Source organism: Monodelphis domestica, chromosome 8, assembly GCF_027887165.1.
Source record: "Monodelphis domestica isolate mMonDom1 chromosome 8, mMonDom1.pri, whole genome shotgun sequence".
Taxonomy (NCBI): Eukaryota; Metazoa; Chordata; class Mammalia; order Didelphimorphia; family Didelphidae; genus Monodelphis; species Monodelphis domestica.
The window spans coordinates 110,083,164-110,101,525 of NC_077234.1; the positions used below are offsets into that span (position 1 = coordinate 110,083,164).

The 18,362-nt window shown below is 35.5% G+C and overlaps 1 pseudogene; it reads right to left on the bottom strand.

Annotated features, from left to right (window-relative positions):
• Positions 1-376: 376 nt before the first annotated feature.
• LOC100010057 (heterogeneous nuclear ribonucleoprotein A1-like) overlaps positions 377-18,362 on the bottom strand; it is a 139,244-nt pseudogene continuing 121,258 nt past the window's right edge.

Here is an 18,362-nt window from a genome sequence, read left to right on the forward strand (position 1 = left end):
TCTCTGTCTCTGCCTCTCTCTCTCTCTTTTGTCTTTGTTTGGTTCTCTTTCTGGCTTTCTCTATTTTTCTTTGTCACATCCTTCCACATCATTATTTGATCAGTGTGAGGAATTCAAATGGAGATCAGTGATCAACAACTCCTCAATAATATCTCAGGGAATCTTAAGTGACTTTATCATTGTTTCAAAATTAATATTGCTTGTGACAGACCTGAATTCAATTTTTTTTTTATTTTCAGGCTAGCTTTCTATCTACTTTGCTATGTTCTCTTTCTTCTTTTTGTATGAAGCAATATTGAGGCACAGTGGCTGGAGTATTAGAATTGGACTCAAGAAGAATCAGATTTACTTACTAATTTATTTATTTATTTTCCCATTTAAAAAAGACACATTTATTCAGTGTCATGATCAGACTATTACATTTTGCAATCAACAGCATGAGTGCAAAAAAAAAATCTACATTAAAACCCTTTGTTGGAATGCTTTACACTTTTTACAGAACAGAAACTAAAATAACTTGTTATACAATTAGTCACAAATACAGTTCTGGTGGGGTTTTTTGCCCATACACAAAAAGTATTGTCTAAAACATGTCTTCTTGTAGCAGCTAAACCCTGCCACCACTGTGCTTGGCTGAGTTCACAAATGTGTTGTAACCTGTAGCTTCCCTGTCACTTCTCTGGCTCTCCTCTCCTGCTAAGCTTTTTTTCCTAACAGTAATTAAATTCTTCTGCCACTGCAGTAACTACTGCTACTACTGGAACTGCCATAGCCACCTTGGTTACATGGTTTGGCAAAATACTGGCCCCCCACTATAAGGGCCTGAGCTCAAGCCTCCAAAATTTCCTTCCTTCATGGGACCAAAGTTTGAAGACTGATTGTTGTAGTATCAGTGTAGCTTCCACCACTTCTGAAGTTGCTTCCACTACCACTGACAAAGCCTCCTCTGCCTATAGCTGTCATAGCTGCCACTCCCACCATAGCCTCTGCCCTGGTTTCCATAACCCTGTCCATCACTCCCTTAGCCTTTGTTTCCTCCAGAGTAACCAGAGCCAGCTCCTCCATAACCACCATCATTTACAAATCCATTGTAGCCATCTCCACTTCCACCATATCTTCCACCACCATGACTGCCACCAAAACTACCTCTACCCCTGAAGTTCCCACCATGTCCAAAGTTATCATTTCCACCAAAGCCACCTCCATGGCCACCACCAAAGTTTCCAAAACCACTTCGACCTCTCTGACTAGAAGAAGCACTGGCCATTTCTTGCTTTGACAAGGCTTTCCTTACTTCACAATTGTGGCCATTCACAGTGTGAATCTTAAAAACTGCTCAGACTCTACCTTAGAAGATTTGGTTACTATTCCCTTATTGTAACAAATGGAGGTACTTGACCGGGAATGTATTGGGAATTTTAACATTACCCCACCCATACTTAGGCATACTTTAGGGGACGATAAAGTTTTAAAGTCCTTATTGAACAATGAAAAGTCCCTAACTCATACTTATAGTGAAGCAAACACCCTAAACTAGGTCTTGTAAAAATAGACTCGAATACAGGACTACAATCCCCACAAGCCTTTGCTCCACTTCCCCAAAATGCTTTGTAATCTCATGGGAATTCTCAGGTGGGCCGAGATCGAGAAGGTATTTAACCTGGTGGCAAAGGTTTTTGGGTCTCTTTTTGGACTTCCATTTTGGAGCAGACATGACTCTTTCCATAATGTAGGTGAGGTCTTGTCTAGGCCTCTGGCATAGGCAGGTTTTCCTTATCCTGTATTTTCTTTAATCCTTAATCCTTAATAAACCTCTAAAAAATATAATACTCCTTGCAGAGAGAAACTAATTTCTGCCCAAGTCTCTCCCCAGTCTCCCCTAAATTTTAATCCTTACAGTATGGCGACCACTAGATTGGATGAGAACTTCTCAAATTGTTTAGCCTAGATAATGATTTTTTTAAAGCCACATTTCTCCAAGATGCTCTTTAGAAAACCATCTTGATCAGCTCCTGCCTGCGGCCCTCTCTGGCTCCTGCTTCTGCTCCTGGCCTCTCACCTGGTGCCCGAGCTCCTGGCCCTGCTTGTCTGCGCTCAGGCTCCTGGCCCTACCCACCTTGGCAGTCTGTCTCACCCATCTGGCCTCCGACCCAGAAGGCTCATCACCCCAGCCCCAGACCCACGAGCCTGACCTCAGCCGGCTCATCACCCAGATCCTTGGAGCAGATCACTCAGGACTCCTTGCGACCAGCTGGTAACAGTATTGGCCATGTGGGCGGAGGGGAGAGACTAGAAGGAAAGGAGAACAAATTTTCCCTTAGGCTAAGCCTCCACATGGATGGGGATATTGACCACAGGGGTTTCATAGCAGGGGAGAGGAGAAGAAACAGATCTTTTCAAGCAGGAACTTAATAGCAATGGGCTGTTTAAAAGGATACCTTTTGACTCTTCTGGTAATTTCATTGACTTCACCTGCCTGTCAGGGAGCAGACTCAGTCCAAAGATTCAACTTTGGAGGGGCAGCTGGGTGGCTCAAAGGACTGAGAGCCAGACATAAAGACATGTGGTCCTGGGTTAAAATCTGGCCTCAGATACTCCCCAGCTATGGGGCCCCAAGCAGATCATTCAGACCCCATTGCTTAGCCCTTACCACTCTGCCTTTGGACAATAGGCATCTAAATGGATAATTAATCATTAAAAAAAAAACCCACCCAAGGAACTTTGAAGAGACTAAAGGCTATATTCTAAGGCATTTCAGACTCCAATGGTTTATACAAATCTCTATATTTCTATTTCATTTTCATATCTGCTTGCTTTAAGGTTTAACTTTGTGATTTTAAGTTCTTATATTACTGGATTCAATATTATTATGCTTGAACTGAAGGTTAATTGAATTTATTTTGAATGTATTTAGTTTAAAAAATTCTGTTGTTTTTCCCCTATAACTATTGAAAAAATATTATTGTGAATAAGTTCATATATGAAAAAACAGCTTTTTTCTATTTTGCCAAGGATAGATGGACTTCAGAACTGGTTATAATTGTATTAACAACTTTGGAAAATTTAATGTGCTAAATATCTCAAATGATTTTAAGGGCTCTTTAAATATGATTTTTGGAATTCTTTTTATTTTTTTTTAACAATCTCTGGTTATTTTTGACTGCAAGACCCATTCTAGTAGCTGAAGTGAAATACATTTTATAACCCCCAACCTTCCCGCATTTCTAAATATGTGAATGGAAGTTGGGGCAGTTAATCTCAGGGCATTTGTATCCCTATAAGCCTCCAAGAAAAAGGAGCACCCCTTTATTTATACTCTTCAGCTCACTACTTTACTTGCACCAGAATGATATATAAATTTCTTGATTATGTTCTAAACCCAAGATGAGTTTTACTTTGTTTTAAAAATATGTTTATCACCAAGGTTGAAAGATTTGCTATGATTATAAAAATTGTGACAAATATCCATCAATTCATAAGTTTTAAAATGCCATACAGCAACTTATGTGAAATATGAAAGTGTATTTGTTTGCTATTGTAGTTAATTGGGCTATTGAGAATTTGGGGGATATTGATAACTACATATTTGTGCTACTGTATTTTTAAAAATGAAAAAATTGTTAACCTTGTTCAATTCATTTGTCTTCTACTCACAGTGGAGCATGGCCAGATATTAAGAGGTAATGGATCTCATTTTTGGTGAGAAAGCCTTGTATTTTATATTTTCTTAGCTGACACAGAGTGTCAATGATTATAAGCTACATTCTTGAATTTTAAAGCTCTTTTATTATTATATTTTTCTTGCATGTGCAATATACTATTTGTTTTTTTTTCTCTCTCTTTTTAATGTCACCAGCATTAAGATTTTCTTTAACTTTTTGACCTTTCAGTACTACAAGTTTGAAATACATTTGTCAGAGCATGCCCAAAAAGCTTGTGACTATAAAAAGGATGCCACTAATTATTTAAAAGTTATGGGACTTTGCTTAATGATTCTGTCTGATTCCAGGACAAGATATACACACAAAAACCATTACACAGAGCCAAAGAAAAGCCACTCCAGGATGGATTGATGCACTTCTAGGCCAATACAAAGGTTTTGAACCTAGTGTGAAGAGTCGAGGTTACTGTGTTTAACATGTTGTTACGACATAGGCTTTCCTTGTGTCCACACTCACTCTGAAGATACTCAAAAACGAGTATCCCCAAACTTGGCTCCTACTTGGCTTCTTTAATCTGGTCCCTTTCTTTTCTGCCTCTCATAGTGTGGTACCTTTCTGTAGTCCTGACTACTGACTGGGTAAATGCATCATTGCTTAGATCATTTTGATTGGGCCCTGATTGAAGGACCTGTTATAGATTTATTTTTCTTTTACTTGGAATTTTTACACATAAGACTTTGATAGTCTATTTTCATCCAGAAAGTTTTTTCTTTTCATTTTGATTTTTCTGATATCTTTTTAATTTCTCTTGCCAATTGATTCATATACCTCATACCTCAGTCATGCATCCTTAAGTGATTCTGTATTTGTCAATCAACCTCTTAACGGGGGGGGGAATGTAAAAAATATTATTATTTAAATTGCCAAGTTTAATTCCTTTTGAGAAGAATTTTAGGTAAAGAAGATGCTACCTCTCTGAATCCAGAACTGAACTGTTGGAGAAGCCACCATGAAGAAGCCTCCAGACCACAAGTTGCACAAAATTGAACTTTGGGTGTGGTTGATTGAACATTTATTTGTATGTATACTTTCATGCCAAAGGGGACTGCCTCCTAACTGGCTTTCTGTCAATGTATCCAGTAATTATTGATTTTGTTCTTTTTTTTCTCTTATTCTCAAATTATTGTAATCTTTAAATTGATTTTGTTTTTATGATCCTTTGGGGAAGGACTTCTTCCCAGAGGATCAAATGGGGGAAATTGAGATTTGAACTCTGGACTTCAATCCCCACAAGCCCTTGCTGCACTTCCCCAGAATGCTTTGTAATCTCACGCAATTCTGAGGTGGGCCGAGATCGAGGAAGGATTTAAGCTGATGACAAAGGCTTTTGGGCTCTTTTTGGATTTCCATTTTGGAGCAGATGTGGCTCTTTCCATAATGTAGGTGAGGTCTTTTCTAGGCCTCTGGCCTAGGCACGTTTTCCTTATCCTGTATTTTCTTTAATCCTTAATAAACCTCTAAAAAATATAATACTCCTTGCAGAGAGAAACTAATTTCTACCTGCCTCAGTCTCCCCTAAATTTTAATTTTTAGATCTAATACAAAAGGGTGCTAAGTAACTATAAAGGTTAAATTAATCACTAAAAAGGTCAAACAACTTACAAAAGTCAAGAGGTGTGACATTTTAGTCTACTCAGAGAAGGTGATAACAAAAGAAGATGTGAACTAAGAATGGACACTCCTGGGGAAAACATCTACTGTGATTGGTAGATGTGAAAATTTAGGGGAGGTGACATAAGAGAAATTTCTCTTTAAAAGGAACTGGCTCTCTCTGAACTTGGTTGAAGTTTGGAGTTAGTTGGAGGAGCTGGGTCTCTGAACTCAGTTCAGGAGTTGAGGATTTCAGTGAAGGGCTGGAGTTTTACTTGGGACAAATCTTGTGGTGAGTGATTAAAGATTGACCAGTCTCTCTTAAAGCTCAGGCCTAGGACATTTGGCCTAGGCCCTTCATACTATTTACTCTCTAATCTCTCTCTCCCTTTCCTTAATTCCTTCATTTGTATTAATTAAAATCTCCATAAAACCCAGCTGACTTGGGTATTTTCATATTTGGGAATTTTTCCCATGGCGACCATTTATTTTTTATTTAAATCAAGACACTAAAAAATTATCTTTACAGTTTTGGCAATTTACAGTCTTGAAACCCACATTTTCACAGTTACAACAGTATGATATTTTTGAATGACTATCTTGTCCACAGAATCATGGTCATCAAATGTTACAAAAGCAAAGCCCCTCTTCTTGCCACTGCCTCTGTCAGCCATAATTTCAAACACTTCAATTTTTCCATATTGTTCAAAGTAATCTCTTAAGTGATGCTCCTCGGTGTCTTCTTTGATGCCCCCCACAAAAATCTTTTTCACAGTTAAGTGGGTGCCTGGCCTTTGAGAGTCCTCCCTGGAAACAGCTCTCTTTGGTTCAATGACTCTGCCATACACTTTGTGAAGTCTGGTGTTCATTGCTGCATCCACCTCCTCTACTGTGGCATAAGTAACAAAGTCGAACCCCTGGACCACTTGGTATTGGGATCCCTCATTGCCACACAGTCTGTAAGTGTGCCCCATTGCTCAAAATGGCTCTGGAGACTCTCATCTGTCATCTGGAAGCTCAGGCCTCCAATGAAGAGCTTCCTCAATTGCTCAGGCTCCTTGGGGGCTCTGACTTCTACATGGCGAGTGGCAGATGCTGCAGCGATCCTTCTCCAATGGCATTGAGGACAGAAAGCTACTCACTAATTTATACAGAATGGCAAATCATATTATCTCTTTCAGTCTGAGGAAACTCACTAAAAGTTTGTCTCTTCAGATGGACAATTATGAGATCACTGATTTTTGATATTTTGTTCAGACATTTTCATTCAGTTATGTACTACTCTCTGTGGCCCCACCTGGGGTTTTATTGGCAAAGACTCTGGAGTAGTTTATCATTTCCTTCTACAGTTCATTTTATACATAAGGAACTGAGGCAAACAGGGTTAAGTGATTTGCTCAGGGTCATACAGCTAGGAAGTATCTGAAGACAGATTTGAACTTATTTTTGATATTTTGATATTTTTCTAACTCTGTACAGTTTGCATACTTTATCATATAACATTTCATTTTTATTACAGCTTTGTGATATAAGTAACCTAGGCATTTCCTGCATTTTATGAACTAAAAAAAAAGTACAACTGCGATTTAAAAAACTCAGATTGTGTCATCTGGTTTGACTCAGTTAAGGAGCAGAAGCAGGACTAGTGGTCAGATTTCCTAAATCCCATTTCAGTACTCTTTCTTCTTCACTATATTGATTGTGGGGGCTCTTTTAAAATGCAATGTTAGAAAGTAGAGAGTGACTTCTATTCATACTACAGGTAGAATACCACTCAATAACAATTATAGATAGGATATTATTGGGCATTTCTTCATTTATGTGAAGTTTAGCTCTAAAGTTGCTACTTCCCTTAGTATCTTTAATACAAAGCTATTAACCAAAGCCAAGGAACAAAATGCTTTTTGATAATTTTCTGTATGGCCAGGATATTAACCTCTCACAAGTTCAGTAATTGATGAATATTAAATAGACATCAACTAGAGATTAAATAGAGATCAAATCAAAATGGAGATCAAAAGACAACTGATTGTAGAAGTATCCTTTTTAGGGTGATGCTACTTTGGTGCTTATTTTTCTGCTACATTCATGGAGAAGCCAATAAATGAAAACTGATTCTTAAGACATTCCTTAGAGGGTTATAGTCGCCAAGTATGCACCATTCACTATCATTCTATTGTATGTGCTTTGGACCATGCACCTAAATCTATCTCCTTCATTAATGTCCTTTTTTCTTGGATCATCACCCTGACAATTCTGAAAAGAATAGAAACTATATTAAAGAACCAGAGCTGTTATCTAGCAATCTAGGATTTGGGACTGATTTTTACAAAACATGTTCAAGGCAAATGGTGCCAAATGTACCTTCAAACCACTATCTTAAGAACAATTCATTTGTGAGTGAGAGATCATAAAACAGTCATCTTTGTGGTTTGAGTTCTGAGGTCATGATATAGTTCTATTCTTGAGGATGTAATTTGGGGGAAAGGGCAGGTCAGGTTAAGGAGGAGCTCATTTAGTGTGTAGACTGAGAAAAGGGACACCATCTAGTAGATCCTTATTGTAATGTGCTTTTTTCACTAATTAGGTGCTAAGATCAGGTGTTTATACTTCTGAAGGAGAATACATTATATTAGTACTGCCTAAATTTTGATGTTCTGAAATAAAGCCCCAGTTGTCCTAACCTAGTTATAGCATATAAGTGCAAAAGAGCAGAAATAATAAATTCAACCTTTTCAGATCATAATGCAATAAAAATAATAATTAGTAAGGGTACATGGAGAGGCAAATCTAAAATTAATTGGAAATTAAACAATATGATTCTCCAAAATCAGTTAGTTAAAGACTAAATCATAGAAACAATTAATAATTTCATTGAAGAAAATGACAATGATGAGATATCCTTTAAAAATCTATGGGATGCAGCCAAAATAGTGCTTAGGAGGAAATTTATATTCTTGGGTTCATATATTAACAAATTAGGGAAGGCAGAGGTCAATTAATTGGGCATGCAAATTAAAAAATTAGAAAGTGAACAAATTTAAAATCCTCAGATGAAAACTAAATTAGAGATCCTAAAAGTTAAAGGACAAATTAATAAAATTGAAAGCTAAAGAACTATTGATTTAATAAGATTAGAAGCTGGCACTTTGAAAAAAACAAATAAAATAGATAAGTATTGGTCAATCTAATTTTAAAAAGGAAAGAAGAAAACCAAATTAGTATCAAAGATGAAAAGGGAGACCTCAACTCTAATGAAGAGGAAATTAAGACAATCATTAAAAACTATTATGCCCAACTATATGGCAATAAGTATGGCAATCTAGTTGATATGCATGATATATCGCAAAAATATAAATTGCCTAGATTGACAGAAGTAGAAATAGAATACTTAAATAACCCCATATCATAAAAAGACATTTAACAAAGCCATCAAAGAACTCCCTAAGAAAAAAATCTACAGAACTAAATGCATTCACAAATGAATTCTATCAAACATTCAAAGAACAACTAATCCCAATATTATACAAACTACAGAATAAGCAAAGAAGGAATTCTACCAAATTCCTTTTATAACACAAATATGGTTCTGATTCCAAAGCCAGGCATGTCAAAAACAGAGTAAGAAAACTATACACCAATTTCCTTAAAGAACATAGATGCAAAAATCTTAAATAAAATACTAGCAAAAAGACTCCAACATGTGACCATGAGAATTATGATCAAGTGGGATTTATACCAGAAATGCAAGGATGGTTCAATATTAAGTAAACCATTCACATAATTGACCATATCAACAAGCAAACCAACAAAAATCACATGATTATCTCAATAGATGCAGAAAAAGCCTTTGACAAAATACAACACTCATTTCTATTGAAAACACTAGAAAGCAAAGGAATAGAAGGGCCTTTCCTAATAATAATAATAAATAATATATATTTAAAACCATCAGCAAATATCATCTACTATGGGGATAAATTGGAAGCCTTTCCAATAATATCAGGAGTAAAACAAGGATGCCCGTGATCACCTCTATTATTTACTATGGTAGTAGAAACACTAGCAGTATCAATTAGAGAAGAAAAAGAAATTGAAGGTATTAAAATTGGCAATGAGGAGACCAAGCTATCACTCTTTGCAGATGATATGATGGTCTACTTAAAGAATCCCAGGGAATCAACTAAAAAGCTAGTAGAAATCATCAACAACTTCAGCAAAGTTGCAGGATACAAAATAAACCCACATAAATCATCACCATTTTTATATATTTCCAACACATCTCAGCAGCAAGAGTTAGAAAGAGAAATTCCATTTAAAATCACCCTAGCCAATATAAAATACTTAGGAATCTATCTGCCAAGACAAACACAGGAACTATATGTACACAACTATAAAACAGTCTTCACACAATTAAAACTAGATCTAAATAATTGAAAAAAAAACATTAATTGCTCATGGATAGGACAAGCTAACATAATACAAATGACAATCCTACCCCAACTAATTTGCTTATTTACTGCCATACCCTTTGAACTACCAAAAAACTTTTTTACAGAATTAGAAAGGAACTATAACAAAGTTCATTTGGAAGAACAAAAGATCAAGGATATCCAGGGAAATAATGAAAAAAAATGTGAAGGAATTTAGCCTAGCTGTACCAGATCTCAATCTATACTATAAAGCTGTGGTCATCAAAAGAATATGGTACTGGCTAAGAGACAAAAAGGAGAATCCTTGGAACAGACTTGGGTAAGTGTAAGACAGTCTATGATAAACCCAAAGATTCTAGGTTTTCGGACAAAAGTCCACTATTTTTTAAAAACCGATGGTAAAATTGGAAGAAAGCATGGGAGAGATTTGGTTTGGATCAACATCTCACATCCTACACCAAGATAAACTCAGAACAGGTGACTGACTTGAATATAAAGAAGGAAACTATAAGTAAATTAGGTGAACAGAGAATACTATACATGTCATATCTTTGGGAAAGGAAAGATTTGAAGACCAAAGAAGAGTTAGAAAAAATTGCAAAATATAAAATGAATAATTTTGATTACATCAAATTAAAAAGGTTTTGTACAAACAAAACCAAAGCAACCAATATTAGAAGGGAAGCAACAAATTGGGAAAAATTCTTCATGACAAAAAACTCTGACAAATGTCTAATTACTCAAATTTATAAAGAGTTAAATCAATTGTACAAAAAATCAAGCCATTCTCCAATTGATAAATGGGCAAGGGACATGAATAGGCCATTTTCAGATAAAGAAATCAAAATTATTAAAAAGCACATGAAAAAGTGTTCTAAATCTCTTATAATCAGAGAGATGCAAATCAAAACAACTCTGAGGTATCACCTCACACCTAGCAGATTGACTAACATGATAGCAAAAGAAAGTAATGAATGCTGGAGGGGATGTGGCAAATTTGGGACATTAATGCATTGCTGGTGATGTTCTGAATTGATCCAACCATTCTGAAGGGCAATTTGGAACTTTGCCCAAAGGGTGCTAAAAGACTGTCTGCCCTTTGATACAACCATAGAACTGCTGGGTTTGTACCCCCAAATAATTAATAAGGGGAAAAGACTCGTACAAAAATATTCATAGCTGTGCTCTTTGTGGTGGCAAAAAATTGAAACATGAGCAGATGCCCTTTCAATTGGAGAATTGCTGAACAAATTGTGGTTTATGCTGGTGATGGAATACTATTGTGCTCAAAGAAATGATGAGCTGGAGGAATTTCATGGGAAGTGGAATGACCTCCAGGAATTGATGCAGAGCGAGGAGCAGAACCAGAAGAACATTCTATACAGAGACTAATTCACTGTGGTACAATCAAATATAATGGACTCCTCCATTTTTGGCAATGCAGTGATCCAGAACAAGTCAGAAGGATTTATGAGAAAGAGTACTATCCACATTCAGAAGGAAAACTTTGGGAGTAGAGACACAGAAGAAAAAAAAAACTGTTTTATTACATTCATCAATAGGGATATGATTGGGGATGTAGACTCTAAAAGATCACCCTAGTGCAAACATCAACAATGTGGAAATAGATTTTGATCAAGAACACATGAAAAGTCCAGTGGAATTGTGTGTCATCTACAGGAAGGGGTGGGGGGAGCAGAAGGAACAAATATGATTCTTGTAACCAAGGGAAGATGTTCTAAATTGACTAAAAAACAAAACAAAACACTGAAGTCTAGTCTTTTTTTAAATCAAGTTTGCAAGGCTACATTAAAGAGTAATGCCCCACCCCCCCAAAAAAATATGAGGACAAGTAATAGTTTCCTTCTGGGGACCAGAACTACCAGTGAAAATTGAGGTTGGTAGAATATCCTGAGGTTCCTTATGTGCTACATTTATGTTAGGAAAGGTTAGAAAGAGGCAAACATGGAAAAAACAGGATATTATGATCCAAAAAAACAATTCTAGTGTCATAAAGGTAACCTAATTATGAATAATATTGAGATATTTTGAGGGTGTCTGAGGCAGAATAAATGTAGGGATTCAATTCCCTGTCTTCTGACTCCAAGATTGGTGCTTTACCTCTTCATGACATTACTTCAAGCATTATTTTTATCTAATCCTAACAACAGCCTTGTGAAGAAATTGGTATATTTTATTATTATAACTATTTTTAGATGGGGAAATAGGTTTAGAGGAATTAAGTAAATTGCTTATATTGATACGACCAGTAAATGTTAGAATCAAGACTCTAACCCATTTCTTCTTATTCTCTGTCTTTTACTTTCTCTACTATCTCTTAATGAATAAAGAAACAAAATACTGTTTGTAATGATCTGTTTTTGTTTCCTTTCTAGCCCAAAGGCAGTATTTAAAAGGAGGCACCCTGGCTTTATGGCAAACCCTGCTCTATTCACTACTCTGTAGGCAATAGTACCTGCTTAGGTTTTTGCTTTGTCTTGACATATTTTGCCCATCATATATTCTGTAATAGTAGGTCATATCACTAATAGAATTTGGTTAAATGGTTAAGTTCTGTGCAGCAATGAGTGAAATTTGTTGTACGTAGGGGATTTAATGTAGGTTGGATCTTTTATTTATGCTTATAAAGTTCTATGCCTTTACAAACCAGTCTGTGGTCATATCGACGTCTTCTTTTCTGTTTGTGATAATAGTACAATTATGAGCATACATCACATTTCCGCATCTTTTGGTATCATTTTATCACCACCACTCACTTGAAAGAGTTTTCCAGATGTCCATAAAAGAGTCGAGATTAATTTCTCATTTTCTTATTGTATAGCTAAGCACAACTGCATTTAACAGATTAAATAATAATACATCTTTTATTTTATCTTCCCTTAATCTCCTTTGAGAGTAGATAGTGACTCAGGAAGAAACCATTCCCATCATTGTAGAATGATCTCAGGATCTTGATAAACTCCACAGGGAAGTCAAACCTACCTAACAGCTGCCAGAACATTTATTTGTTGATGTTGTTAAGTGCTTTGGGGATGTAATTGAAAATGAAGAGCCAACATGTTTCCTTAGACTTTTATTATAGGAACCAGTCAAGCCCACTATCATTCCTCTTCTCTAGGAAAAAAAATGCTAATTTCTTTTAGGCTGGACTTCAAGACCCATTTGGAAATCTTTCTGAATGGAATTGTGAGGTTTGATGCTATATCCAGTAAGTATTTATTTGACTTCAATGGCATGAACTTCACTTTGCGAAGACAAAAGAGAAGTTCACCAGTTTAAAGGGATCTAGACTGCAGGAGGAAAGCAAACCCATGTATTGACTAGAACATAAATAGACCAAGTTCTGGTTCTTCTCTGGCACCCTATCTTTTGAAACACTCATTAAAAAGAAGTAGACAGGGTAAGAATAGGATCGTCAATTAAAAGCTGAAATGGACTGGAAAGGTCATAAGCTCCATTATTTTTACAAATGAGAAAAGTAAGGTTCAAAGACTTAGTTAAGATTATTCAGGTCATTTGACTTCTGCCAATAATCTTTTCACTGTGATGCAGTTCCTGGATATGAAGAGGCTACAGTCAGAGGTAAGCTTTGGTGTTGACAGAGAATCAAGCTCCAGACAAAGTAATCTGACTTGTCCATCATTCTGAGTTTAGACACAGTGACTAATCTTGGACCTGATTCATTAGGAACAACATCAGAAAGACATATTTAAGGAGAAATCTATAAACATTAACATAGCTAGATCAGTGATAGACACTTTAATTAAGGCTTATTTTCTTCTTTTTCAATTCTATATTGTGTGGAAGACATAATTGTAAAAAAGAGAAGATACTCATGTACTCTGCTAATAATAATAGTATTCCAAAGATGTTTTTATTCATCCTGGGAAACAGACCATTGCTGAAATGACAATGGATAAAAATATGAAAATCACTATGAACTCTTTAGAGCATTAGATATTAGATGTAAATGAAAGAAGAGTATTTACATTTCATTTGTTTATGACCATTTGGCTCAAACCTATATCTATGTAGTATTTCAGAAAGATTTCTAATGTTTTCTTAGTAAAATATCCTTATTCTTGGCCCCAATATTTGAAAAATAAAATCTTCAATTTAAAATACTTCTGATTTTTGAAGATTCATTTAGAAAATAATAAAGTGATTTTCTGCTATTTATATTAAATGAATAAGCATGTGAATTCTCCTGAGCACAGAAAGAAATGAGATGAAATAAAGTGAATTAAAAAAGATTTTCAAAATACTTACATTAAACCAAATGTAACTTTCATATAAGTATATGTACTTATACTCTACCTCCAATCTGAGATCTTCTCACCAGAAACTAGTATAGGAAAAACTGATACAGCACATATGTATTCATCACACATCATATCTTGCTGCTTCAAGGAGAATGGTATTTCAGTGTACGCATTCCTTTCACTAATGCATATACCAGCCTCTCTGGGTGTTAGTACACAATCTTCATGAGTTTATGTAGCTAAAAATATTCATTAGCTATTGGCTATGCTTTCGATGAGGTGCCTCTTTGAGTTGTCCAAGGTTGGTCTTTGGTTAATAGGTGCAACATCACACAATGGACTTTCCACCTTGGGAAGAAAAATGTTGGATTCGGATTCTGCTGGATTCTGATTTCAAGAAGCTAGGGTGTGGTCTATGATATATTAGGGTAAGTGCTTATCACAAGATTATTGGAAAACTAAGTTCTCTTTCTGTACTAACTGTAGACAGTGAACAACAAAGCTGCAAAGTGCATGCAGAAATTCAAGTGTGAAAGAATAAATGCATGATGATATTTATCATTTCAAAAAAAAGAATTCAATTTTCTGGTAGTTGTGAACTGGCAAGTTTGGGCAAAGGCAGTGGCCTACAAATTGCTTGAGACCTGGCAGCTGCTTTTATTCTTTGGACAGTTGGCAAGAATCATACACAACTCTCTTGCTCTGCCAAGGCAGTTGCTTATCATAGCAGCAATGGCTTACATCTATAGCAGATCTTGTTTAATGGAACCCTGTCTGAACAACAGAAGACTCATGATTTAATATATCCAGGAACATGTATGTGTATATTTTCTAATGTTCAGTAGATCCTCCACCAATAAATTTCCTATTCTAATGGCTTATCATCATATGGAGGGGGACTGTGGATTCCTGAAAGCTGTGCTTGCCTTCAATGCAAGGTTGAACCAGGTCCTGAAAATATGGAAAGGACTTAAATGCAGGCTCACTAATGGACTACCTTTCATCTAAGGACCATAGTTGTGTAGATCCTGGCATCTTAGAGCTAGGAGGGACTTTAGAGTTTATCTAGCCCATACCTTATTTTATAGAGGAAAAAAGCTGATACCCAAATGGAAAGTAGTGCCCAAACTTACATGTTGTCCTTGGACCATAAGTATCATGGACTGGAATTCCATCTCAGGTTCCTTGCCTTCAAATTCGGCACACTTTTCAGTACATCATTCTAGCTAAACAGAAAGTGACTTATCACCAAAAAATTGGCCAGAAGATGACTGAATTTTTTCAGCCACAGAAACTCAACAAACCTATCAACTAAGGTATAAAAGGATAATTATCTGTACTAGCAAAGGCAATATCCATGCTGATAAAATCATATATCCCAGAAGTATTGAAGAAAACATGCTATGGAAAAAAATGTGTGTAATAAAAGTGTAATGTGTATGTATGCACACAAGGTAAATTTAAAACCTTTTCCCACCCAGCATGTACAGTTCTGGTGATGTCTATATTATAATCTACTAAGAAAACTCAGCTTTGCATTATTACATTAAAATAGGAAACATCCCTGTAGCAACCAATTTTCTTCAGTGACTTCCTATTTTATATACTGACTGCAATTCAAGAATAAAATCCAAAGGCCAAAGGGAATGCCTTGATTTCCTATATGTAGTCGTTATCTTAATAAAGTTGGTATTGCATTGTGGTTATTTGCTTGATTCATGCTGCCTGGAATTTCCATTATGTAAATGTGGTCCCCCACTAAATACTCAGTATGGCAATTGCTTTTTCAATTTAAAAGTTTGTCTCTTTTCAATTAAAAAAAATGCTTCAAATTTGCTAACAACTTCACTCGTTTATAGTTTGTTATTCAGAGAACAGCTGGGACTAGATTGACAGATGTGAGTGGCTCAGATAGTCTTCTGATTTCTACTAACTATAACTCAACTAATTTCTCTAGAGATTCAGCAAATGAATTGAGGCTCAGTTTTCTGAGATAACTTTGTTTCATATATCTCAGAAGAAGCTGGGCAAATTATTTATTATTGAATCAGTTTACTCAAACTAAGAACTAAAGTCTGATAAATTTTGGTCAGAAAAGAGAGAAAAGTAATGAAATTCCTGTTTTCTTTGTTTAATAAGTCCACTGTATTTTCTGCTTTACTTCCTAGAACAGTTTCTGATGAAACTATTTACCTTGTTCTTATTGTATGGAGTAAGAATAAGCTTATGGCCTTCTATTATCTAAAGCAGTAAACAAATTCATAGAAACTTCTAGCTTCATAGAAGCTAGAAGAGACCTTAGGTTCAAATCCTAATATCTTTTAGATGGAGAAACTGAGTCATGATTTTCCTTCAATTTCCTTCGCTATTAGAGACAAAAGATGAATCACCTTATTAAAATGATTTAGTATTGAATAGGTGGAATGTCAAAGAAGTACCTTGATTAAATTCTATTCAAAAAACAATAAACACTCATCCACAAAATAATTAGGGAACAATCAAAATATTTAACAAGATGTGCTTAATTCTTGGACTGCAAAAGTAACTATAACAGAGATATTCTCTCAACTAACTTGTAGGGAAGACACATACACAAAGTATTATCAAATAGTAAGATAAGTATAATATAGAGATTCCAAGAAAGTACTTTCCAAAAACCTAGAAGCGATTCCTTTGTCTGAGGATAAAGGAAAACTTTATGAAGGAGTTTTTTCAATGCAGAGCTGACTTTATTGTTCATTGAAGTGAATAGTAATAGAGAAGTCCCCAAACCCCTCAATATGAGCACAAAAGAAGAATCTAGACATGGAACTAAAAGAAAACATGGATGATTCTTCCAATACTTGACCATCTCAAAAGTTCAGGACTTTACTTTGTATTTCATGACTTGTTTTACATAGGTTTTTTTTTATTTTCTTCACTAAACATACACATGTTGTTATTGTTTTTCAAAGAGTGCTAGACAGTTGATGTGGTCCTCTGATGGCTTACTATTGCCATTTTGAATCTAGAGAGTATTGCCTGTGGGAAATGTACCCATGTTTTTCTTCTTTTCTTGATCAGCACTAGCTCTTCATTTCACCTCGATGGAAAAGAATGAAGGAGATTGAAGAGACAGCCTCAATTTTCCAATATATTTCCATTGTCTTCTTTTATGTCCAACTTTACATCAAAATAACTGAATATTTAGAATATGTTGATTAAATATGCAGTCTTATCAAGTTCACCATAAAATTCTTATTCATTCTTTGTAATAGATGTTAGTATCTAAGCTGTAATTATCTTCCTGGTGGCATTTTGACTTCTGTTTCTCGGGATCATTGAAAGGGTGCATTGGAGGGAAAGGAACAAGCTTTTATTAAATACTTGTTTTTGTCATTGTTTTATTCAATCATTTTCAGTCATGTCCAACTCTTCTTGACCTAATCACTTATGTCAGGTACTGTGCTAAGGGCTTTGCATATATCTCATTTGGTCAAGTAAGGTGAGATACTGAAGTTCATTACATGAAATGGGGTTCATCATTATCTTTCAATGAATATTGAAAATTATTCTTTCAAGAGCTAATTTTTTTCTATAAGATGAAGCTGTAAGTCATCTTTTTATTGACCTATAATATCTTTATATATTCTACAGGAGGGGAATAAACATTTATTAATTGCCTGCTATGTGACAGATTCTGTGCTCAGTACTTTATGTGTTTTAAGTATTATTTCATTTCATCCAGCTTAGTATTATTAAGATTAAAATTAATATCCAATACTCCAAGTATTATATTTAATAATACTTATTAAATATTTATCTTGAAGTATAAGGAAGTAAGACTAGCAAAAAACCAAGAGCTGCTCCTCCCTCCTCCACCATGGATCCAGAGAGTGAGCCTGTGGGTGGAAACAGAAACTCAAAACTCCCTCCATGCAAGGAGATACACAAACAGGAAAAGGAAAAGGGGATTGTGGGAAATGTAGTCTCTAGGGTTCAAGATTCTAAATCAGTACAATCCCCCTATGATCCTTTCAGAGACCAGTCTCCTCAATGGATCATGAAAACATAACTAACTTATAACTTGAACTAGAGGTATATACAAATATTACAGTTTTTAAAGGGAAATTACAATAATTTGGGGATAAGCGGAAAATAAAAGGGAAAATGAACAAAAGCAATAATAGGTGCATTGACAAAAAAGACAATTAGGAGGCAGTCCCCTTTGGCATAAGAGTGTACATTCAAAACAAAAGCATTTCAACCCCTCTCCCCCAAAATTCAAATTCACCATATCTCAAAGTTCACTCTGGATCTTCTGGTACAGCATGTAGTATCTGCAGGCATCTTCG